Source organism: Leptodactylus fuscus, chromosome 8 (genome assembly GCF_031893055.1).
Source record: "Leptodactylus fuscus isolate aLepFus1 chromosome 8, aLepFus1.hap2, whole genome shotgun sequence".
In the NCBI taxonomy this organism is placed as follows: Eukaryota; Metazoa; Chordata; class Amphibia; order Anura; family Leptodactylidae; genus Leptodactylus; species Leptodactylus fuscus.
The window spans coordinates 73,625,092-73,652,326 of NC_134272.1; the positions used below are offsets into that span (position 1 = coordinate 73,625,092).

The window sequence follows — 27,235 nt, forward strand, 5'->3', positions numbered from 1 at the left end:
GCCTGCAGGATAGTGAATTCAGCTCTGAAATATAATTACAGAATCAGACTGCAGTTCTTTGAGCCCACAAGGGGAAATAATACGCTTTAACTTTCATCATACACGTCGGACATATCATCTATAACATCTAATAGGTTATTTGTGATCTATGATGTAGACGCTCGTGGTAAGCGATTAGTTCAAAGTCAGCTCCAAATGGGATTGTCATTGGCTGGACATTCGGAGCCCTTAATATATCTGAGCCTGCGTTCCCTGGAGGATCTCTGGTACTCTAGCAGGTTAGTCCAACTCCAAACGTGTAGTATGTACGCTACATATATATTATTGTACGGGATGGAATTCACAACCTCTTACCACTTGACTCTAAACCTTGTCGTAAACACTTCTGCTCTTGAGACAAGGTCCCTACAGATCCATCTTCTATAAGATCTTCGAGGTTTCGTTCTGTTACACGTGTTGCCCCCAGATATTGATCTTCACATGTACGCTCTATTTACACATGCGCTCTTCAATCTTCTCGTGTATTTTCCTGGTATTTCTCTTTCCAGGATGAGAAGACTAAGAGGTTCTTACATTTCTGGGTGATTCAATTTTTCTTAATTCCTAATCTCTAAAGTCTGCCCTCAGCCCCGCGCTCTATTCCATCACCGCTAATGATAGGATAAAGTAGGGCAGGGAAGCAGTATAGAAGCAGCTGGATCTCCTGCGTCCTTCTCTGCACAATAAAACCTGATAATGAGACTTAAACAGGGTTTGAATTACTTCTAGATCCTATAGTATGTAAATACACGGCCGGCATAATAATCCATAGCGTGCGTCACTTACAGGAGAGGCTTTCTAGGAGATTGCAAAAATTAGGAATATAAAAACCAGATGTGAATCTAATCTATTATTCTAATTAAGACCATGATAGGAGATGTATTAACGTGAACAAGGACGTTGCAATGCTGCAGAGCTGAATTTATAAAATATAACAGAGCTGAACTAGAGCACAATCACTTTTCTCAGATCTGGTGTATCTGACTTTGCAAAATCTTTAAAAAGTTTAACTTTCTCAACCAGTGCCCAAAATTTTTTGGAAAATTTGACGGTGTGAATGGATTTGATCATCCCTAGATAAATGACATCTCTCATTTTTTTTGCATGTAGTGCCAGTGGCACAGATTCTTTTCTGTGTCAATCTTACGTTTATACAGCATCATTATACATCAGTGCAGTCTGTCTCCGAGTGACAGTTGTTGTGATCACAGCATGTTTTTTTGCTTATAGTGCACTCAAAAAATGACATCCTGGCAGCTTCTCTCCTCTATCATATAACCTATATATCACAGAGCTCAGCTTCTCTCCTCTATCATATAACCCTATATATCACAGAGCTCAGCTTCTCTCCTCCATCATATAACCCTATATATCACAGAGCTCAGCTTCTCTCCTCCATCATATAACCCTATATATCACAGAGCTCAGCTTCTCTCCTCCATCATATAACCCTATATATCACAGAGCTCAGCTTCTCTCCTCCATCATATAACCCTATATATCACAGAGCTCAGCTTCTCTCCTCTATCATATAACCTATATATCACAGAGCTCAGCTTCTCTCCTCCATCATATAACCCTATATATCACAGAGCTCAGCTTCTCTCCTCCATCATATAACCCTATATATCACAGAGCTCAGCTTCTCTCCTCCATCATATAACCCTATATATCACAGAGCTCAGCTTCTCTCCTCCATCATATAACCCTATATATCACAGAGCTCAGCTTCTCTCCTCTATCATATAACCTATATATCACAGAGCTCAGCTTCTCTCCTCTATCATATAACCTATATATCACAGAGCTCAGCTTCTCTCCTCTATCATATAACCATATATATCACAGAGCTCAGCTTTTCTCCTCTATCATATAACCATATATATCACAGAGCTCAGCTTCTCTCCTCTATCCTATAACCCTATATATCACAGAGCTCAGCTTCTCTCCTCTATCATATAACCTATATATCACAGAGCTCAGCTTCTCTCCTCCATCATATAACCCTATATATCACAGAGCTCAGCTTCTCCCCTCTATCATATAATCCTATATATCACAGAACTCAGCTTCTCCCCTCTATCATATAATCCTATATATCACAGAGCTCAGCTTCTCTCCTCTATCATATAACCCTATATATCACAGAGCTCAGCTTCTCTCCTCTATCATATAACCCTATATATCACAGAGCTCAGCTTCTCTCCTCTATCATATAACCCTATATATCACAGAGCTCAGCTTCTCTCCTCTATCATATAACCTATATATCACAGAGCTCAGCTTCTCTCCTCTATCATATAACCCTATATATCACAGAGCTCAGCTTCTCTCTTCTATCATATAACCCTATATATCACAGAGCTCAGCTTCTCTCCTCTATCATATAACCCTATATATCACAGAGCTCAGCTTCTCTCCTCTATCATATAACCTATATATTACAGAGCTCAGCTTCTCTCCTCTATCATATAACCCTACATATCACAGAGCTCAGCTTCTCTCCTCTATCATATAACCTATATATCACAGAGCTCAGCTTCTCTCCTCTATCATATAACCCTATATATCACAGAGCTCAGCTTCTCTCCTCTATCATATAACCCTATATATCACAGAGCTCAGCTTCTCTCCTCTATTATATAACCCTATATATCACAGAGCTCAGCTTCTCTCCTCTATCATATAACCTATATATCACAGAGCTCAGCTTCTCTCCTCCATCATATAACCCTATATATCACAGAGCTCAGCTTCTCCCCTCTATCATATAATCCTATATATCACAGAACTCAGCTTCTCCCCTCTATCATATAATCCTATATATCACAGAGCTCAGCTTCTCTCCTCTATCATATAACCCTATATATCACAGAGCTCAGCTTCTCTCCTCTATCATATAACCCTATATATCACAGAGCTCAGCTTCTCTCCTCTATCATATAACCCTATATATCACAGAGCTCAGCTTCTCTCCTCTATCATATAACCTATATATCACAGAGCTCAGCTTCTCTCCTCTATCATATAACCCTATATATCACAGAGCTCAGCTTCTCTCTTCTATCATATAACCCTATATATCACAGAGCTCAGCTTCTCTCCTCTATCATATAACCCTATATATCACAGAGCTCAGCTTCTCTCCTCTATCATATAACCTATATATTACAGAGCTCAGCTTCTCTCCTCTATCATATAACCCTACATATCACAGAGCTCAGCTTCTCTCCTCTATCATATAACCTATATATCACAGAGCTCAGCTTCTCTCCTCTATCATATAACCCTATATATCACAGAGCTCAGCTTCTCTCCTCTATCATATAACCCTATATATCACAGAGCTCAGCTTCTCTCCTCTATTATATAACCCTATATATCACAGAGCTCAGCTTCTCTCCTCTATCATATAACCTATATATCACAGAACTCAGCTTCTCTCCTCTATCATATAACCCTATATATCACAGAGCTCAGCTTCTCTCTTCTATCATATAACCCTATATATCACAGAACTCAGCTTCTCTCCTCTATCATATAACCCTATATATTACAGAGCTCAGCTTCTCTCCTCTATCATATAACCCTACATATCACAGAGCTCAGCTTCTCTCCTCTATCATATAACCTATATATCACAGAGCTCAGCTTCTCTCCTCTATCATATAACCCTATATATCACAGAGCTCAGCTTCTCTCCTCTATCATATAACCCTATATATCACAGAGCTCAGCTTCTCTCCTCTATTATATAACCCTATATATCACAGAGCTCAGCTTCTCTCCTCTATCATATAACCTATATATCACAGAACTCAGCTTCTCTCCTCTATCATATAACCCTATATATCACAGAGCTCAGCTTCTCTCTTCTATCATATAACCCTACATATCACAGAGCTCAGCTTCTCTCCCTCTATCATATAACCCTATATATCACAGAGCTCAGCTTCTCTCCTCTATCATATAACCCTATATATCACAGAGCTCAGCTTCTCTCCTCTATCATATAACCCTATATATCACAGAGCTCAGCTTCTCTCCTCTATCATATAACCCTATATATCACAGAGCTCAGCTTCTCTCCTCTATCATATAACCCTATATATCACAGAGCTTAGCTTCTCTCCTCTATCATATAACCCTATATATCACAGAGCTCAGCTTCTCTCCTCTATCATATAACCCTATATATCACAGAGCTCAGCTTCTCTCCTCTATCATATAACCCTATATATCACAGAGCTTAGCTTCTCTCCTCTATCATATAACCCTATATATCACAGAGCTCAGCTTCTCTCCTCTATCATATAACCCTATATATCACAGAGCTTAGCTTCTCTCCTCTATCATATAACCCTATATATCACAGAGTTCAGCTTCTCTCCTCTATCATATAACCCTATATATCACAGAGCTCAGCTTCTCTCCTCTATCATATAACCCTATATATCACAGAGCTTAGCTTCTCTCCTCTATCATATAACCCTATATATCACAGAGCTCAGCTTGTCTGACTGGTAATATAGATAATATAGGATATACAATGTATTTGCTTATGGTATATATAAGCTTACAGCAAACAGACTTGTGGAAACTGTAGAAATACAATACACTTCCGCCCCTCGCACAATGGTATTGGGAGGTTAAGGGCCAAACCATTATAACAACGTAATTGCTTCACATAAATGGAATAACATGCATTGTTCTTGGTCAGATGGCTCTTGAAAGCTTTCAGTCGACTAACAATTGTATTTCTGAGAGCCAAAAAGGAAATATATTATATACAACACATACAAGGCTCTGCAAAATCTGACACTAGTTCCCATAGTAACAGAAGAATAGCTTCCCTCGTCTAGACTATGGAAAGTGTGCACGTCCATGATTTCTTCTAGGTGTAAGCTGCACGTCAATGACTTGTGGATGGGGGAATACAAGTATTTACTAATGCAGACAAGTCTGGAGAGGCGACAGATCCTCCATAACCTACTACATTAACCTGACTCGAAGACAGTCACGATGCACAAAGTAGTGAAGTATCCATAAAGTGAAATGACATAATAGCAGCCATAATTGCTCCTTCACAAAAATAGAGCAATGTACTCCTGGAAATCTCAAGTTCCCTGCAGTTTATTGCCCAGCCATTACAAGGCTATAGGCTGCTTTATTTAGTCTGTAGAATTGAAGGGATTTTCCCATGAACATAACCGTATTTATAGTTTTAGTCAATTAAAAGTTTTTCCCTAATTTAATTTTAAAGTTTTTGCAAATTTTTTTTAAAAAATGCCGTTTTAATGATTTCCTCCATCCATCGTAGTGGTGACAGTCTGATATCTTGGTCAGTAAACAATGGCTATGACCATAAATATAACAATATCAAATGTGTGAATATAAATAAATAACAATTTGCAGTGTTTTAAAGACTTTGTCTAATTATCTTAATGGTGACAGTCTTTTGTCTTGAATGAAGGAACTTTCTGTGGTCAGGGACTTTGCAAGAACCCAGCCATGATTTCCTTATTGTGGAAAAGTTGAGTATGAGAAGATAACCTGACCACAATAAGGACATCATGGCTGGTTATCAGGAGGACACTACATGCATGAGAATATAACCTGACCACAATAAGGACATCATGGCTGGTTATCAGGAGGACACTACATGTATGAGAAGATAACCCGGCCACAATAAGGACATCATGGCTGGTTATCAGGAGGACACTACATGCATGAGAAGATAACCCGACCACAATAAGGACATCATAGCTGGTTATCAGGAGGACACTACATGCATGAGAAGATAACCCGACCACAATAAGGACATCATAGCTGGTTATCAGGAGGACAATACATGCATGAGAAGATAACCTGACCACAATAAGGACATCATGGCTGGTTATCAGGAGGACACTACATGCATGAGAAGATAACCCGACCACAATAAGGACATCATAGCTGGTTATCAGGAGGACACTACATGCATGAGAAGATAACCTGACCACAATAAGGACATCATAGCTGGTTATCAGGAGGACAATACATGCATGAGAAGATAACCCAACCACAATAAGGACATCATAGCTGGTTATCAGAAGGACAATACATGCATGAGAAGATAACCTGACCACAATAAGGACATCATGGCTGGTTATCAGGAGGACACTACATGCATGAGAAGATAACCTGACCACAATAAGGACATCATGGCTGGTTATCAGGAGGACACTACAAGTATGAGAAGATAACCCGACCACAATAAGGACATCATAGCTGGTTATCAGGAGGACAATACATGTATGAGAAGATAACCAGACCACAATAAGGACATCATGGCTGGTTATCAGGAGGACACTACATGTATGAGAAGATAACCTGACCACAATAAGGACATCATGGCTGGTTATCAGGAGGACACTACATGTATGAGAAGATAACCTGACCACAATAAGGACATCATGGCTGGTTATCAGGAGGACACTACATGTATGAGAAGATAACCTGACCACAATAAGGACATCATGGCTGGATTTCTGAGAAGTCTCAGACCATAGAAAGTTCCTTCATTAATGGTCATATCCATTGGCAACCTATCAAGACAAAAGACTACTGTCACCAAGGCTGAGATGAGAATATTACGGTAGTTACAGTGAATGTAGTAGAGCTTTTTTTATCATTTGCATTATTGCACATTTCACCATTTGGTACAACTTACTGTAATGTCATAATGTGTTATCTCAGGTTTTACATTGGACTCATGACAGTGACATCCATTGAAGAAAGAGTGTTCCATAGAAAAGATAAAAATCCCCACCACAATCTTCATTACCCCTTTCTATGATTCTTGGGCCATTTCTCCCCCTTCATGGTATACACCATGGAAAGCTCTCAACATATACCTTGGTGTGAAGACTGCATTATATCCCAATTCATTGGTAAACAGTGCAATATGTCCTTCATAAGCTCAAATTGAAAAATAATTGTCTAGTTAATTCCATGCAGCGCAGTATACATTGTTTTCAGTCTACCATTGTCTACAATGCTATTCCTTGCCATAGAATAGAGAGGTATATTGTTGTATACTTGTGTGGCAGAGCCAGAGGGCACATTTTGCTTGTGAATGGAGCCCTACGGATATGGTGGGACTTCTCCCTGCCTATACAGTACACCAAGCCTAGAGCCACAGTGTAATGTGAACAGATTCTAACAATGGGATTCCTTTGAAGAAGGGTTTCCTAAATAAGTTTTGGCCACCCCTGACTATAAGGACCCCTACAACTACATAGTCTGCCGCCAGGCTCAATGCAGCACCAAATCCAGTTCCATCTGTAAACATATTTGATTCTGTACAACTTGATTCATTTTTCAATGTTATGATAGTTTTACTTGCAAACATCCCTTGAGCCCTGGTCTACGACTGCAGTCCACATAATTTATACGAGATAGCTAAATTGGATAATGATGCCATTTCTCTGTTGCGAGGACTGAATGTGGACGTTGATGCCTTTTGGAAAACATTTGTATCCCGGCTTATAACTCAGCATTTTCGGCAGTGTGTGCTTTATAAACCACTAAGTCTACATTATGCTAATTAGAATGCATACAACTTTACAAATTGCTTTCTGGTAATTACATACTTCGGCGTGCCAAGTCCTTATATATATAGCTCCTTCTTGCTGCCTCCTGCTTCTCCCATTTATTTCAGGTCACCAACCTTATCTCCAGATTAAACATTCAAGGCTCCCATATATTTCATTTTTACTGCTCAGTTTTGGTTATTGCTGGACCTTTCCTACTATTCCTGTAAACTTCCTCAATTGATATGTTGGCAGCGTTCCCTGAGGATGGTCTGATATATCCAGTGACTTGTCACTCCGCTGTCCCTGAACATCCCTGAAATGATCATCGTCCCTGCGGTTTTCATTAACTCTTAATGTGCCAGAGAACATGAATATTAAGTATTACAGATGAGTGAATAAATTTATAAGAAGCCTGGCCAGTCGTGAATTTTTTTTAAAAAATTTCAGGTTCACTACCCACAAATCATGTCTGTTCTCTGGATTTTTTTCCAGACTATACAGTATAACAATAGTGAGCCCAGGGGAGGCAATCACATGCCTAATGGTTTGTTCACACAAGGGAATTTGGAGATGAATTTGAGGCGAATTACATCTCAGAATAAGCTCCAAATATTGCCGGAATGCAGTTCCATTGGTTTCAATACATAAATACAAATATCTTGTTTGATCTTCAAGCAAGTTCCGCCTCATAACTTCTATTGAAGTGAATGGGAAGCAGAAAATTTCATCTAGCAGTTGAGGAGAGAAGCTGAGCTGTGTGATATTTAGGATTATATGATAGAGGAGAGAAGCTGAGTTCTGTGTTATAAAGGTTATATGATAGAGGGAGAGAAGCTGAGCTCTGTGATATATAGGGTTATATGATAGAGGAGAGAAGCTGTGCTGTGTGATATATAGGGTTATATGATAGAGGAGAGAAGCTGAGCTCTGTGATATATAGGGTTATATGATAGAGGAGAGAAGCTGAGCTCTGTGATATATAGGGTTATATGATAGAGGAGAGAAGCTGAGCTCTGTGATATATAGGGTTATATGATAGAGGAGAGAAGCTGAGCTATGTGATATATAGGGTTATATGATAGAGGAGAGAAGCTGAGCTCTGTGATATATAGGGTTATATGATAGAGGAGAGAAGCTGAGCTCTGTGATATATAGGGTTATATGATAGAGGAGAGAAGCTGAGCTCTGTGATATATAGGGTTATATGATAGGGGAGAGAAGCTGAGCTCTGTGATATATAGGGTTATATGATAGAGGAGAGAAGCTGAGCTCTGTGATATATAGGGTTATATGATAGAGGAGAGAAGCTGAGCTCTGTGATATATAGGGTTATATGATAGAGGAGAGAAGCTGAGCTCTGTGATATATAGGGTTATATGATAGAGGAGAGAAGCTGAGCTCTGTGATATATAGGGTTATATGATAGAGGAGAGAAGCTGAGCTCTGTGATATATAGGGTTATACCATAGAGGAGAGTAGCTGAGCTCTGTGATATATAGGGTTATATTATAGAGGAGAGAATCTGAGCTCTGTGATATATAGGGTTATACCATAGAGGAGAGAAGCTGAGCTCTGTGATATATAGGGTTATATGATAGAGGAGAGAAGCTGAGCTCTGTGATATATAGGGTTATATAATAGAGGAGAGAAGCTGAGCTCTGTGATATATAGGGTGATATCATAGAGGAGAGAAGCTGAGCTCTGTGATATAGGGTTATATGATAGAGGAGAGAAGCTGAGCTCTGTGATATATAGGGTTATATGATGGAGGAGAGAAGCTGAGCTCTGTGATATATAGGGTTATATAATAGAGGAGAGAAGCTGAGCTCTGTGATATATAGGGTTATATGATAGAGGAGAGAAGCTGAGCTCTGTGATATATAGGGTTATATGATAGAGGAGAGAAGCTGAGCTCTGTGATATAGGGTTATATGATAGAGGAGAGAAGCTGAGCTCTGTGATATAGGGTTATATGATAGAGGAGAGAAGCTGAGCTCTGTGATATGTAGGGTTATATGGTAGAGGAGAGAAGCTGAGCTCTGTGATATATAGGGTTATATGATAGAGGGGAGAAGCTGAGCTCTGTGATATATAGGGTTATATGATAGAGGAGAGAAGCTGAGCTCTGTGATATATAGAGATATATAATAGAGGAGAGAAACTGAGCTCTGTGATATAGGGTTATATGATAGAGGAGAGAAGCTGAGCTCTGTGATATATAGGGTTATATGATAGAGGAGAGAAACTGAGCTCTGTGATATAGGGTTATATGATAGAGGAGAGAAGCTGAGCTCTGTGATATAGGGTTATATGATAGAGGAGAGAAGCTGAGCTCTGTGATATATAGGGTTATATGATGGAGGAGAGAAGCTGAGCTCTGTGATATATAGGGTGATATCATAGAGGAGAGAAGCTGAGCTCTGTGATATATAGGGTTATATGATAGAGGAGAGAAGCTGAGCTCTGTGATATAGGGTTATATGATAGAGGAGAGAAGCTGAGCTCTGTGATATATAGGGTTATATGATGGAGGAGAGAAGCTGAGCTCTGTGATATATAGGGTTATATGGTAGAGGAGAGAAGCTGAGCTCTGTGATATATAGGGTTATATGATAGAGGGGAGAAGCTGAGCTCTGTGATATATAGGGTTATATGATGGAGGAGAGAAGCTGAGCTCTGTGATATATAGGGTTATATGATGGAGGAGAGAAGCTGAGCTCTGTGATATATAGGGTTATATGATGGAGGAGAGAAGCTGAGCTCTGTGATATATAGGGTTATATGGTAGAGGAGAGAAGCTGAGCTCTGTGATATATAGGGTTATATGATAGAGGGGAGAAGCTGAGCTCTGTGATATATAGGGTTATATGATAGAGGAGAGAAGCTGAGCTCTGTGATATATAGAGATATATGATAGAGGAGAGAAGCTGAGCTCTGTGATATATAGGGTGATATCATAGAGGAGAGAAGCTGAGCTCTGTGATATATAGGGTTATATGATAGAGGAGAGAAGCTGAGCTCTGTGATATATAGGGTTATATGATAGAGGAGAGAAGCTGAGCTCTGTTTTTGGAAACACAGCTTTTCCTCCAAGTTTTTTTTTTTCTGCTGCATTTTCATAGCAGCCATAAACACTATAAGGCCGGAGCCCCACGGGACATAAACGCCTCAATTTGCCCGCAGTATTTTACAGTGCAAGCAAAGGGGATTGGATTCATGCGAAACCCATACCCACTTTGCAGAAGAAATCGCAACGCGGACACGCTGCGATTTGCAAAGCCGTTGCGGCTTTGCAAATCGCAGCATGTCAAATATATCTACGGAAACGTGGCAGCTTTCCCATAGATATAATGGGAAGAGAAAGTCCGCAGAGGAAAACTCAGTGAACCTTCTCTTCAAAGCGCTGCAGAAAGAACCGGAATACGACCACACAGCGGTTCTTTCCGCAGCACTTTATCGCTGCAATTACAGCTGGTGGGGCCTTAGCCTAAGGTGGTGTCCTAAAATGGTTTTTGGTGTTATGTAAATGAAGCCTAATTGTCGTATAATATATTGCTTTGAGACGTTCTGAGTTTCTTTGTTTCTCCATTTCTCATTGCTGTTTGCTGTTAATAAATAGATTTGCTCAGAATTTTTAGCTGAAAGTTATTTGTCCAGACTGGATATCATTGTAGCAATCTCCGGCTGTGACGTTCAGTATCAGGTCTGTCTCTTTCAGCAGTTCCAGATGAATACAAACATAATATTTAGTAACAATAAGCGCTGACCTTGCCACCAATCTATGTCCTGTACAGTGATCATTGCTCTCAGGATTAGAAACATTGTAGTATATTTGTTATATTTATTGTTTCTTAACCATTTGTTCCCACATAAGAACATCAACTGCAGTTTTTATAAGATTCAATAATAGCCCTTGTTCTTAAAAACTACCGTACTCCATCATGTTGTACTTTGCCTCTGAATACCAGAACTGTGATTATGTATGTTACAGACGCCGCCATCCATCAGACCATGAATGTAATCGTGACCTTTACAAAGCATAGAAGAAAACCAACTGTTATAAGGCACAGGGGCGCTCCGGAACTCAAAGACCGGCAAAACTTTACTGCACCACTGAGGTCTTAGGCCCCTTTAATATCTGTGTTCAGGTTTCTGTTCGGGTAGTCCACTTTGTGAACCCCCTGAAAGGAAACCTATATGCATTAAAAAGCGGTTAACTGGGAAACCCGCAGACGCCATAGACTATAATGGGGTTTGTATGGTTTCCACACGGACCCCATTATAGTCTATGGGGTCTGCGGGTTTCCCAGGTAGCCGCTTTTTAATGCGTATAGGTTTCCTTTTGGAGGGGTTCCCAAATGCAGATGTGAATCAGGTGTAATCTGGTAACATAGATAAATAGATAGATACATAGATAGATAAGATAAGATAAGATAATTGCATATTATGTCAGGGGAGATACCTGGGACCCTCGAAACATTATGTGTTCTTCTCATCTATCTTCAATCCAGCAAATAAACTATAAGAAAAAAAGAAAGAATTCACATTATTGAGATCGGCCACATGATCTTATTTTATTTCTCTATCTGTATCTTAAGTGAGTCCCAATCCTATAATGCCACGATGGTGTAGCCTTTCAGCATCTAAGAGTATATGAAGCCAATTACAATATATACCCAGCATATAAACTGTATATAGCAACAATGTGTAGTTTTCTGTTCAATATAGAGGATAACCATGTCCATTGACTTCTTGGTCACCATACAGGGGGTTTACAAGTGCCCCTATTATACAACACTGCACATCACATTGCTCTTTCTTCTAGTAAATATGGTCACTCAGGAGTTAATACATAAGAAGCGAAGCAGCTCTCGCCAACCGAACTGACGTAGGCTGTGTTACATATGTGTGAACAGTATATACTTACAAACACATGTATGTGTTATATAGTGGTCACAGGTTTATAAAAGGAGGTGATACCGAACGCCCACACAAAACAGAAGCCATGGCCGCCAACAGCCGTAATCCTGTCTTATTATTGACCTCATCAGCACGGCGGATTCATTGTGACACTATGGAGTACATACCTGTGATCACACATTGGTATCACATGACGGCATGCTATGTCGCCCCCATAGTTTACACCTATACATATATGGAATCTATCTGGATGGATGATCTCCATGTCCTTGTCAGTGTCACAGGTTGTAAATTTATAGAATAAAGTAAATCCTCCAGATGGTTTGCTGATAAGAAGACTCATCTCATTTTCGAGTGATTGCGACAATTCTTGCTGGCCATTTTGTATCTTTATGGAAATTTAGGCAAAAAGCATAGGGTCTGGATTATCAAGACTGGTGTTTCTATGCCCTGTCCTGCTACGGCGTGCGTATAATTTAGGACTAGGTGCTTGCATTATAACTTAGGGGAAACGTCAGGGATCCTTGTACCTAAAGAGAAATCTATGCCAACTCCTTGCTGGTTCAGATTTCTTGCATCATCTATGACCCCATCAGGCCAATTTGAGGAATGCAACGTGTTCAGTACAAAACTCATAGAGTTGCAATTTTTGCACTAAAACTCACATGTGAAAACAATAATTGTGTTTTTTTATGGCTTGTATGCCAGTTTTCAGACATTGGGTTTCCCTTCTTGTATTTGTCATTTTGCCCAACAGAATGTCGTGCATGCCCACATATGTATCATGACAAAAGCATATAAAGAGTCATGCAATATATATTTTTTCATGTTAAGTGCCTATCACTGTAAAAGATCCATTCATTTTACTGTACATTATCAATACATTGAAGTCAACGCAAAATGAGTTGCAGTACCTGTATCTGACAACTATACAGGGAATGGAGACACTTACTTCCAGTTCCTAAGGCTGGGTCATAAATAAACAAAAATTCCTGGTCGACCTATGAAATTAACATTATTAAATGGGTTATTTCTCTGATGTAGAATTTTATATCCCGTGCTTTCCTTTAAAAATCCAGTTTGCAATGAAAAAATTCTACCTGCAGCCACCAATAGGGGTGTTAAAGAGGAACTTTCATCACCTTCACCAATTCTGAGTTTTTGGGCACCTTTATTAGGAATTTCCTTTCTAGTCCTTATGGTTCTTGAGTAGAGATGAGCGAGTAGGTATTCGTTCGAATACTACGGTATTCTAAATACTCGTACTCGATCGAGTACCACTCGCTATTCGAATGTAAAAATTCGATGCAGAACCAGCATTGATTGGCCGAATGCTATACAGTTGGCCAATCAACGCTGGTTCTTCTCCTACCTATAGGGCTCGTTCACACGTGAGCCCAGGGGAGGTTTCTGACAGCGGATTTCGCGTCAAAAACCTCCCCTTACAATGGTGGTCTATGCAGACCGCCAGGCTTCTTTTTTCCGCTAGCGGCGGGCTGCTGCTAGCGGAGAAAAGAAGCGACATGTCCTATCTTCAGGCGGAAGCCGCGCGGGTTGAGCCGTGGGGCTTCCGCCCCCGGCAGCACCCTCCTATGTCAGCTCATTCATTTGAGCCGACAGCGGAGGGGAAAGCCGCGACCGCGATGGTCGCGGCAGGCGGGTTTTGACCAGAGAGAGACGCGGCTTGCCGCGTCTCTCTCGGTGTCAAAACCCGCGCGGGCAGTTCGCGTGTGAACTAGCCCTTAGAACTCTTCTCCTTGCAGCTTCCCCGCGGCGTCTTCCGGCTCTTCATTCACTCTGCCAGGCATCGGGCCTGGGCAGAGCCGACTGCGCATGTCAGCTTGTAGTGCAGGCATGCGCAGTCGGCTCTGCCCAGGCCCGATGCCTGGCAGAGTGAATGAAGAGCCGGAAGATGCCGCGGGGACGCTGCAAGGAGAAGACTGCTCGGAGGATCCAGCCCGACCCTCACTTGTGGACTTGATAAATATAATTTGATCGAATGTTGCCTACCCCTGAAACGAGCATTTTCCCCCCATAGACTATAATAGGGTTCAATATTCGATTCGAGTAGTCGAATATTGAGGGGCTACTCGAAACGAATATCGAACCTCGAACATTTTACTGTTCGCTCATCTCTATTCTTGAGTAATCGGTGTTGCAAGTTTCAGCACCCACAATGTTAATTAGGCTCTCTACTGTCACGTGGGCGGTTTTGGGGTGGAGAAGAATTTCTGGCACCGACCACATGAGAGTATGGACTAATAGAAATGAGTACTCAGGAATGGTGGGGGCTAGAGAATACATCCAACTGAATCAGTAGAGCAGTGCCTATTGAAGGGTATAAAGACCTGTTGATAGACCAGATGGTGAAAAGTCCTAGTTAAGGCGCCAACACTGTATGAAGAGCATTTGCAAATTTATTAAAAAACTTGAAAAAAAATCTGCTTTCCTCTATCGTAGACTGGATATCAGCAGCCTGAATAGCAAATACCTTTTGTAACAAAATGATGTCAGTTCAGTTCCATCCTATTTTATAAGGCCGTGTTAACATAAAAGTTATTTGACGTTACAAAGTCTGTTCATTGTTCTACACCATTGCCATCTCAATGCACAATCGACAGTCGTAATGAAAAGGGGACATTTGCTCATCACTACAGGGGACTGTCCGCTAGACAAGGGATTGGAGAGATGATCCATGAAATAGCTTCTAATCCCTCCCGTGCTCCACAGTGGAAGAAAACGCAAGGCTTATTTCATGGCCAAATTTAGAAAAGGGGCATTTGGCCTGGGACCGCCAGTACACTGAGCCCACCGTCTGCAGTGGCGCTGGATACATGAGGCATGAAATAGCTTCCACCGTCTCTCACCTCCTGGTGTTCTGCTTACAATGTTTACTTTGACTTAGTCGCTTTACCAAGGTTATTTTAAGATCTTTTTGATGGCCTCTAAATTTTATGTCTAGTTTTATGGTCCTGAAAGCCAGAAATGTAAGCCTACCGCACACTGCGCCAAAACTTTTACGTGAAGCTTTACCTTTAACACACCATTAGTTATATTTACAGAGGTGTGTAAATGAGGTTTGGTCATGTGTCTTATATATCAAGTCACTGTTGTTGTCTTACTTAGCACTCCAAGTTGGAAGGAGCCCAAGGATACCTAAGACTGACTAACAGATGACCTTTCAGCTCTCTGTTTTTGCAAATACTTGTATTCCCTATATAGTAAAAGTTCAGGAACACTTTGAGAATTTACATGACCATCTATGCCAGAAAACAGGTTGTTTTCTGTTGTATACCTTTGGCACAAGGCCCATATTTGCACCAAGGATGTGTCACTTTGCTATTTCTGTACCACATTTGCATGGTTGTCCAAGGATCGAGGTGATCTGGGGATGCCTCGGCCTATCCGATCTACTATATTAAGTTATTCTAGTTCCTGACTGCTGTGGATTTCAATCACGGCGCATGGAACCTCCATTGGCACTCCAGAATTACTAAGAAACCAGAGCCTTGTAATATTCCTGGGACACCTTGAACCAGTGGAGTAATGGATTAAGACTGGCGAAGAAAACACCAGACTTAATAAATTTACCCCATTATTTCTTACTAGCTTTTACCCACGACTTCGTCCGCGGAACCCTGACCCCCTGCAGGACCCACCTGGAGCGGTGCACAGGCTTGTTCCTTTGTCTTGTGTCCGCAGCGGGCCCTTCCTACACCTGTGGGTCCATGGACCCTCGGGGCCCACTCTGAGGCCCGTTAGAACTGTTTACCTCCTCTCCCTCCTGGTGCCCGCTACCCCGTTTCTCCCTACCCGCTTCCCAATGTGGTCACTCCTTCCTCCTACCCCATGCCCCTTTGCCCCTCAGGAACGTTCCCCCTTCCCCCCCTAACCCCATGCCCCCTTCTCCTGTGTTATCTTCTCCGTGCCCCCTTTTTCCCCGTACCCCATGCCCCCTTCCCCCGTCTTACCTACTTTGTGCCCTCCCACCCTGCGACCCGCTGGAACTCTTTACCTCCTCTCCCTCCTGGTGCCTGCCACCCCCATTTGTCCCTACCCGCTTCCCAATGTGGTCACTCCTTCCTCCTACCCCATGCCCTCTTCACCCGTCTTACCTACCCCGTGCCCCCTTTTCCCCCCACCAGACCCTGCCGACCGTGTGTCCCCTTTCCCCCTACCAACCTGTGGCCCCGGCCTCACCACACCCTGGGCTTCCCGTGCACCGATGACTTGTAGTGTCCAGACACGGCAGACGCTGTGGGACAGCTGGCCGAACTGGCGTTCCAGAGCGCGGCGCAGGCAACCCCCTGTCCAAACATCCAGACACACAAATTCACAAACATCCAAACACGCATACTTTCTCCTTTATAATATTAGTAGGATAATACTTATGCAGATTCTGTCTTCCAAGAAATATATGGAAATGTATTCTATGGAGGAACATGGTGGTAAGCTGAATCCATCGTAGGCCTGAATCCAAGTGCTGTCCTACGAGAACTTTCCAACCCTTGCATTATATTTAACAACTACACTGAATTTCTTAAGACCAGTGGTCATATGGCAATTCTAATCTGTAGTGTGCCATAATAAAATACACCAATCCTATAAAGAGTTGACTCTTCTTAGAGAGTTTGTTGCCTCTGGGGGTGTTTATGGGATTAGTCAGTGTCGATTTGCACTAAACTTTTCACAAATATCTGGCATTTGTTAATGCAAATCTGTTGGTCCATATCTCCTGATAAACCCCCACACACCTTTCCTGGTGCAAAAATGTATAATTGTTTGCATAAAAATGGGAATACCAATATATATTTAGCCAATGGAAGAAAAGTACACAGACACCGAGAGGCAAAATGTAATCTACTGTGTCATAGGCTGCGGATAACCCATAATGTATGCTGTAAAGTGACATAGAAAATTATATGACTGTCACATGGTAATAACCATCCAGTGTATTATATTATAGTGCAACCTCAGGTATATCTTAAAGTGATAACGTAGACTGATTACACGTATGATGAGAGATACATGTGTAAGAATTGTGTCATGCTGTCACATAACATATTATCATGGAAGTCTATCCTACTATTGTTTGTAAGGCAGAATACAAGGCTGCATGGTGGGAGGGCCGAGAGGGGCTCTACGTTCGAGGTTGTACATGATACGGTATATCTGAGTCTGACCTTACGCTGTATTCATACTTGGACTTCAATGATATCCTTATCCAATTGTATTTTAATTTAATGTGAATTATTAAATTGTAAAATAGGAATCATTTCAAGTGAGCAGCTTAAAAATAGTCTATATAAGACCAGAGCATGTCTAGTAAAATAGTTTACACCGTCTACCAATAAGTATGTGGCCACCTGTGGTAGAATAGGAAAACAACATTTCTTTCTATCCAATAGTTGGTATTCCCCAGCAGATGCTTCCTTACAGATGGGATTGAGCGATACAATACTCCCGGATACCTGGTGACACTCCATGTGTATGTGAGGCATCGGTTGGGGGCGGTTTCTCTGGCCAGCACTCGTCGCTCTCTATCTCCCAGTTTCAGGGGTCGGCCGACTCGGGGCACATTACGACAATCACCATTCATCTTCCACTTCGTAATCACATAGGCCACTGTCGATTTTGGGTAATTCAGTTCGCTTGCTATGTCCTTTAGGGATCGACCATTTCTGTGGTACCCCACAATTACCCCTTTCTCGAAATCGGGCAACTCTGCACTTCATGGCATCTTGCATGCGGCTAATGCCAATGCTGTTTCCTATTTAATGGCGGAAAGCGTGACGTACATCACGACCACAGATATCTTCATTTGCATGGGTGTCCAAATACTTATTGGTAGACAGTGTATTTGATTGCTCCTTGCACCTAAAATCCTGTATTTCTTGGAAAACCAATTCCGTCTTGGGACAAGCTCTGTGACTGTTGCACACTCCCACTTTTTTCTAAGAAATCAATGTCTGGTTTACATAAGATCTATCCCACTCTGGGTTTTTTTTAGGAAAGATTATAGAATAAAGGCCACTGCTAAATTCAATAGAGTAATAACTCCCTAAATAAAATCACAGCAGATGAAGGGCTCTTCAGGCACATTTTCCGGGAGGATTACATGAAATTACATTGCTATGTTTGATGGAAAATGTTGTGTACCTGTGGAATAGAAGGGAGCGCTTTATAAAGGAATTACAAGACAACATTGCAAGTATGAATATAAAAGTAACCAAGAATACTGTATATACTTGAGTATAAGCTGAATTTTTCAGTACAGTTTTTGTGCTGAAAAAGCCCCCCTCGGCTTATACTCGAGTCAAGAAAAAAAAAAAATTATTTTATTTTTTTGAGAGGGCGGGGGGAGGGGGGGGGGGGGTCTATGACCAGCCGCAATAGTAATGTATAGAATCTCCCATAAAATTGTGAAAAAAAAGAAGCTTTAAAAAAAATATAATAAAATATATGATAATATAATAAAAAAAATAAAGTAAATAAAAGTTCTACATCCCTCCTTTCCCTAGAATACATATAAAAGTAGAAAATGACTGTGACACACATACACATTAGGTATTCCTGTGTCTGACAGTGCCCGGTCTACTAAATATAGGGTATCTGCATTGCTCCTGTTCCGTCGGGAAGGGGTTAATAGGAGCACTGCAGATATCCTATATTCAGCCAGACTGAAGTCCAAGTGGGGGAAAAAAAATTCAGTCCTCAAACTCAGGGAAGGGGCAGACAGACAACCAAAACACCCCCTCCCCTTTCCCAGCACCCAGTAACTACTGCACCCAAAAACTCCGACCATTTTAATTTTTTAAATTTTCCAGTAGCTGCTGCATCCCCCCCCCCCCTCGGCTTATACTCGAGTCAATAAGTTTTCTCAATTTTTTGTGGTAAAATTAGGGGCTTCGGCTTATATTCGGGTCGGCTTATACTCGAGTGTATATGGTATTTGTGTTTTCTGTTGGGATAAGAGACTCACCATTTTGTCACTAGGGGCACTGCTTTTCTCATTTCAACTTATGATTTACTGCTGATTTTTTTTTTTTTTTTTTTTTTTTTTTTAAGATTCAGCAAAGAAATGATGTTTTTTGGTGGACATGTATTCTGGGAGATATGGATATGATCAATTCACTCACTCCTAAATTTGAGAGAAATTGGAAAAATCTGAAAAACTCAAGACAAAAAAACCCTTGCATTTGGCCAGTTACTTTTCCAGACAGAGCTCACACCAAGTGTGCATATTTTCTTTCAATAGACAGTAAGAGGAAAAACGGAAACCCAATCCGCTTAAAGAGGACCTTTTATGTCCTCGGGCACATGCGGTTTTATATACCGCTAGAAAGCCGACAGTGCACTGAATTCAGCAGACTGTTGGCTTTACGTTATATGCCTCGGGGAAAGAGTTATCAGTGTCGTTACCAATGTCTGCCCACTGTCAGAAGGGCGTTCCTGACAGTCTAGCTGAACACCGATATCTCTTGCCCTGGAGCACATAACGGGACAGCGCTCTGTCAGCTTTCTAGCGGTATATAAAACCGCATGTGCCCGAGGACATCAAAGGTCCTCTTTAAAAAGTGATCACCCACAGAAACCCGCAGCCCCCATAGACTATAATTTGATCCACCGGATTTCCCCTTTTTATTTTGCCAGACCAGACAATCCTTTTAAAGGGAAAATTCTAAGATATCCTAAGATAAATAACATTAGGTCTCAACATTGAGTCTACAAGCAAGTACCTTTGATTTGTCAGAGTGGTTTTGAGGGCTCTAAAGAGCACCAGAACCCATCACTTTGGAAATCAGCGATGGTCCAATATCATGGACTAATTTGATGTCGTCTTCTGGCATGGAAGAACAATTTAGATCAGATTTTGATGACAACAGGAGACACATCTGGCAAGTGGAACAATACCGACAACCTAAAAAACCCAACTACGCAACTTGTATTATTGGAATAAGAGCAACGCGAGACCAGATTTATGTATATTATGTTTGCCTCTACAAATGTACAACCCATTGTTCCAGTTCTGTCTACTGTTGACACTTCAAATTTTTGGTGGGAGACCCTTAGATGAAGAAAAGACTCTTTAATTAGGGACGACATCCACACAATGCTTTGGGATGATACTATGAATACATTTTACATCTGTATGGACGCAATCACTTTCTAAGCTTCCATGACTCACCCTCAGTACCAAACAGTTAACAGGCAATGGTGTATTTTTTTTCCTTTGTTCGTTAATGTGTGTAAAACCTGTTTCAACTCTCCTTTTCTCTAAAGAGTCCACATGGAGAATCTGTATGTAGAACTAATGATACGACACTTATTAATAATGTATCTCGATAACTCAGGCTCTGGTTGAATTCTTTACTTGAAATTCCTTTGGGTCTCTTTTTCTAATTTTTAAGCTAAAGACTATGGGTAGGAGAGAAGGCGATTCCCTTGGTCAAAATTCAAGATTTGTTTTATGAATTGCTAACTACACAGCACACACAAAAGAATTTTTGGTTGTATTCATTGAAGTAGATATTACATCACGTTGCAACAGGTTACCAATTCCAGCTTATCGTTCGGCACATTGACATACGAAACACCTTATCCTTTTTTCATTAACATCTTTCGAATAATCATCAGTTGAATGACTAATACATGTTGAATGGTTAGTTAGTCCCAACAATACCAGAAGGGCCACAGACAATAACCTACTGAATGTGACTACCTGAAGAAGTCATAAGTAGAGTATAGTATGAACGATACCATAACTTGAGAGTCAGCAGCGTTTCCAAACCTTGACAATGTCCCATTTGTCCACTGCATGAATACTAAGTGGTAAGTAATTAGGAAGAGTCTTTCTCCAAAATGTCCTACATTATCCCAGTGAGTTGGGTCTTATCTGAGACCTTTTGTTAATCCATTCCAAATGGATGACTAAGTTTGGTTTGGGGGATATTGTCACTCCTTAGGGAGAGACCACCATGTAGGTGTGTGGAGACTTGTTAAGCCTTTAGCACTCCACTTTGCAACCCCGAACCCTGTCTAAGCCTCTCACCTCTACCAGGTTATAGTCCTCTCTACATCGGGCTGAAGAGATCCAACCAGATCGAAACAGCTGTCCTCGATTGAGAGACTATACCTGGTAATAATCCCAGCTTCATTGCTAAACAAAGGCCTCTTGGAAGGTCGGGCATGAGGCTAAAGGGAGCAGCCATTATTGGGTTATTTCACTGGAATCCTGTCTTAAGACAGGCTTGCACATTCCAGTGAGCGCCCTCTATTGGTTTGCAATACTGAGGCAGCAACTGTCTTCCTAATTACATCATGGAAGGCAGATTTGCATATTCTTCCCATAGTTCCTTGCAAAGTGGAGTGCTAAAGGCTTAACAAGTCTCCACACACCTATATGGTGGTCGCTCCCTAAGGAGTGACAATATTCCCCGAACCCTGTCTAAGCCTCTCACCTCTACCAGGTTATAGTCCTCTCTACATCGGGCTGAAGAGATCCAACCAGATCGAAACAGTTGTCCTCGATTGAGAGACTATATCTGGTAATAATCCCAGCTTCATTGCTAAACAAAGGCCTCTTGGAAGGTCGGGCATGAGGCTAAAGGGAGCAGCCATTATTGGGTTATTTCACTGGAATCCTGTCTTAAGACAGGCTTGCACATTCCAGTGAGCGCCCTCTATTGGTTTGCAATACTGAGGCAGCAACTGTCTTCCTAATTACATCATGGAAGGCAGATTTGCATATTCTTCCCATAAGTTTGGTTTGGACAAGGATTCTTATGTTTGTTTTTTTGCTTTTGCTATCTCCAAAATTTTTTACCGAAAGGAGATTTAATGATATCAATGTTTTCCTGACCCACTTTTATAAAGACCACCTTTACCTTATAAATTTAATCACAAAACAGTACCAGTAACCACAATCTGGAAATCCAGATCTTAAAGGGGTTGTGCCATTATGGACATTCATCTTCTATTCTCAGTGGAGTGGATAATGGTTTCATCTCTAGGGGCCAAATTAATGGGTTCCCCGAGTTATCAGGAGAACAGGGACAAAAAGTCCCCCTAAAGCCTCCTTGTGAGAGAACAGTGCTCTTGTGTGAATGGTTCTCCATTCCCCACGGTCAAGCTGAATGTTGATCAGGTGGAAAGGACCCAACATTCTCGGGATCTATATCCCCACCTATCAGGTATTAATTACATAGTTACATAATTGATGTAGTTGATGAGGTTGGATAAAGACATTAGTCTATCAAGTTCAACCTATAACCCTACAATCCCTACAGTGTTGATCCAGGGGAAGGCAAAACCCCCCATGAGGCTCATGCCAATTGCCCCATTTCAGGGGAAAAAATTCCTTCCCGACAATTATATATCCTATGAATAATAAATACTTCTGATGACATAAACCCTTTAAAGACTCCAATTTCTCATGATGCCAATCCGATATATTATCATGACAAGGTCTCAACACCCTTCATAGGTTGTAATTTTCGTAACAACTCATAGAAACATAAACCATATACATCTCCTGACAGAGTATCACAAAATCATGGCTATTTTTTTCCAAAGGCGGTCATCTCATTCCACTCATCTCAGAATACATACATTTACGTCCAGCCAAAAGGAAAGATAAGGAATGGCACATTTCCTTGGAGGATCAGGTTCTTAGTATGCAGTAGCTTCCCTCTAGGTTGACATACAAATATTCTGGGTCTTTAGCTTTGTTGAACAGAATAGAAAAATATAATGTGTACATTCCCAAATGCCAGTCCTCCCAAATTCTCAATAGGCTTGATATATATTGGTTTAACAGAATATTGTCTCGAGGGTTATTGCCATTTGTAAGACTAAAATATCTAAAATAACACTTAAGATACCAGCACAAAACAGGGCACATCTACTCTATCCATCCTTCATCTTCTGTTCCGAACATGCTGGTTACCAGGCAGCGGTGATTGTAAAATTCACAAAAGAAACATTTTGTCTCACCGGTGACAGGTAAATGTTACGTAGCTCCATAACTGAGTCGGTAATAGCCTCCACTGTGAAAGACATAAATGAAGCATTACACAACTCATGTCCTAAAATTTTACAAGCTCAAAGTCCTGACAAAAATATAATACTCTACGGCAGTTCCTGATATTTAGGTGTAAAACTCTCCGGTAGTTTTTGGCCCGTGCCAATTAGAACAATTCCCAAATGGAATGGATTCTCAAAAAAATATATAAAATTGGAGATACACAAGTATGGAACACTGTATATTATGTTGTACCCCAGATACAGGAGTTGTTTGTAAGGGGAGTATAGCAGCGCCCCAGTTACTTGTCAGGTCAGCTGACCTTGACTAGAGTGAATTGAAATTGTAAAGTCACCAATGGGAGTTGGGGACCTATTGGGGCACTAATGGATTTGGCTTAGGGATAATACACTGTCTGCCAAAAAGTATTTGGACACCCAGTAAAGTTCTGCAGAGGTGGAGTTATTATCTGGGGGTGTTTCTTCTGGTATGGACTGGGACCCTTGGACCCAGTGCATGGTAAACTCAACGCCAACGCCTACTGCACTATTTTAAATAACAGTGTGCTTCCTACATTATGGCGGTTCTATGGGTTGGACCAATGATACTTCCAGGATGACAACACCAGCTGTCATGTAGCGAGGTCTACCATGGCTTGGTACAGTGACAATCGGGTTAACTGACTGGATTGGCCTGCCCAGAGCCCAGACTTGAACCCTATCGAGGACCTCTAGGATGAGCTGGATCACCAAACTAAGGGGCGCAGCAGCCGTCCAAAATCGGTGAAAGAACTTACCTGTCTTCTCCAAGCTGAATGGAATAAAATATCCCTAGCCATCATACAAGGAATTGTGGAAAGCCCCGGAGGGTTAAGGTTGGAATTGCCATACATGCCACAGTAAGTAGAGTCTAATGGAGTGGAGTAGTCCGTCAGCTTCAGCCCATCATCTCGGGAGCCTCCTAGAGAAAGCCGCACTTGGACACATACACAGGTAACATAGGGCCCCATTGCAAAACGTAGTAAGGGTCCCCATTATGTTTTTATAAAATTGAAGAATTTTTCCACTAAACAAAATACACCCTCCGCATCATTCAGGTCCTTTATTAATATGGTGCTCATTTCTGAGCACCATGTGGACGATTTATTAAGCTGGCGTACAGTATACCAGCCTTAAAGGGGTTGTGCAGGATTAGAAAGCAAGGCCGGTTTTTCAGGAAGTGACATCATGTTTGTTGGTCACATAGCCATGTCGCAGTTCAGTCTGACCTGTAGCATTGCCATGTGACCAATGTAAGTGAGGTCACTTCCTAATAAAGCAGCCATGTTTTTTAATCCTGCAGAACCCCTTTAAATGAACAGCCATGTCAAAGTGAAATGAACCAAAATTACTAATAATTAAGCCCATCCAGAAACCAAAATCTATACTAGCTAGGGGTTGGAATGGATTTCTGCCCTTAAGGCCGAGGGCCCCCCATGGCATAAACACCACGTTTTACAGTCATGGTAAAGTGGATGGGATTCTAGCGAATTCCATGCCCACTGTGCAATAAAAATCATGCTATGGACATGCTGCGATTTCCAAAACCAGTGCAGTTTCGGAAATCACAGCATATGAATGACACTAACAGGAATGCTGGTGGTTTCTCGATAGGTATAACTGAAATAGAAAGTCGGCAGGTGAAACCTCTGCCAACTTTCTGTCTAAAGCGATGCGGGAAGAACCATGATGTATTGCCGCCATAGTTTTTCCTGCAGCGCTCCATTGCTGAAGGATGCTATGTGGAGCCTTGTATGAATCAGCCTTCTTCTTTGTAATGTATTTCCACCATACATATAATACAAATACTGTATATAATATCCTTTATACAGCTCTGAATGATAAAACTTGCTGGGTATACGAGTGAAACTAATCCACAAAAAGACAGCTTACAAGTAAAACACTCAACTTCCAGTCCGCAGAACAGTTACTATAGAATAATGTGAATAAACACAAAAAGTAATAGCACACGGCCTCCCAAACACCAGGATGGATGAGCAGATCACTCAATCACTGAGTTTTTCTTGTTCTTCCTCATCAACTCCAAAGCGTTGCAGTCAACTTTCATACTAAAGCGCTGGAATTGATGTGGAAGACCAAGATAAATCCAGTGATTTAATGTTCTGTCATTACAGCGAGGTGTTTAAGGGCTGGTGAGCTATTAGTCTTTGTAGTTATTCGCATTATGCTATAGTGACTCTAGTGCAGACCAAGAGTTGGATGTTCTACTTGAAACCATGAAGTTGCAGTATTAAGATGTAGTCGTAGTCAGACAATTACTTGTTGAATTAGGCACAACTTGGCCGTAAGTAATAGCCAACAGAGGTCAGGGTGGGCAAAAGGTAGGAAGATGTGGTCAAGAACACGAGTCAGTCCAATACCAAATGGAACACAAACATAGGAAACAGGGGAAGGATCCTTAAAGTCTAAGTAAACTTTTATCCATTCATATTTTTTGTAAATCAATAATGTAGAGGAAAGGTAAAAATTTTATAGTACACATGGCTGTGTCTATTACTCCTCTTTTTACTTCTTATCTGAGTGATTTTGGTCTATACTGTGTACATACAGTAAGTGGATACCTTTACAATGAAGTCTATGGAGAGGGGAGGAAGAGAAGGAGAGGCAGAGATATGACATGTTATACAATATTAAATGAGTCATTTCTATAAGGAGATGGCTGGATAGTAATCACTGGCTGTGATTTGAAAGAAAACTCTCTCTGTAGTGCTGAAGTCTCTCTGTAGTGCTGATGTCTCTCTGTAGTGCTGATATCTCTCTGTAGTGCTGATGTCTCTCTGTAGTGCTGAAGTCTCTCTGTAGTGCTGATGTCTCTCTGTAGTGCTGATATCTCTCTGTAGTGCTGATGTCTCTCTGTAGTGCTGTTGATGAGCTCTACTCTCTCTTCCCTTTCCATCTCCATAGACTTCTATTGTACAGATTTGATCAGTGTCAGAATTAATGAAATAAAAAATGAAACAGGACATTTTCTTTAATAAACCATACTGATAAGTTTGTCCTCTTCCCTTAATATATAAAAGTATATCTATGCTTTAGGAGTCGGGGGTGACAAGCATAGTCTGGCCCTTTAAATAGTCTATACTGGGGCAGAGTAGTTATCAAGAAGAAGCACCAGAGACACCGAGAGGATTGTGACAGTCAGACTAAATGCCCAAACCTCTATGAAAACATCTCAGGCACTTTCAGACAGTTACGGTATGGACTCCAGTGAGATTTCTTCTAAGCTCTTCAAGTTTCATGTATTTGACCTTTGGACATGTTAAATCTCTTTCGAAGAGCTGTCAGCACATCTGGATGCCTGAGGCGACCAATTTCCTAGGTTTCCCTTAATAGTCATGGATGACACTTGTGATAGTCAAGAGACAACATGGTGGGTAAAATGTGGATTCAATTATTATATTATAGTGTCATTGTAGTGTCACTGGCTCTATTATAGTGTCGTTGTAGCTGGCACTAATAGAGGTGCAATATGACAGGTTTTATTACAGGAGTTCTGTGTCAGACATGAATACAGTCAGTGATACGGCTAATACAATGATATGGACATTACTTTACACCTTGGTTATTTGGGAACTATATGTCATTGCTGTAGGGCACTGTAAGCACTATATATTACA

General features: G+C 41.2%; 1 protein-coding gene across 1 annotated transcript in view; it reads right to left on the reverse strand.

The window, feature by feature from the left end:
- B3GALT1 (beta-1,3-galactosyltransferase 1) overlaps positions 1-27,235 on the reverse strand; it is a 247,587-nt gene that overhangs the window by 154,581 nt on the left and 65,771 nt on the right. Inside the window, exon 2 of the mRNA XM_075284231.1 lies at positions 12,079-12,135. The gene's annotated coding sequence lies outside the window, so the exon portion shown is untranslated. The remainder of the gene's footprint in view (positions 1-12,078; positions 12,136-27,235) is intronic.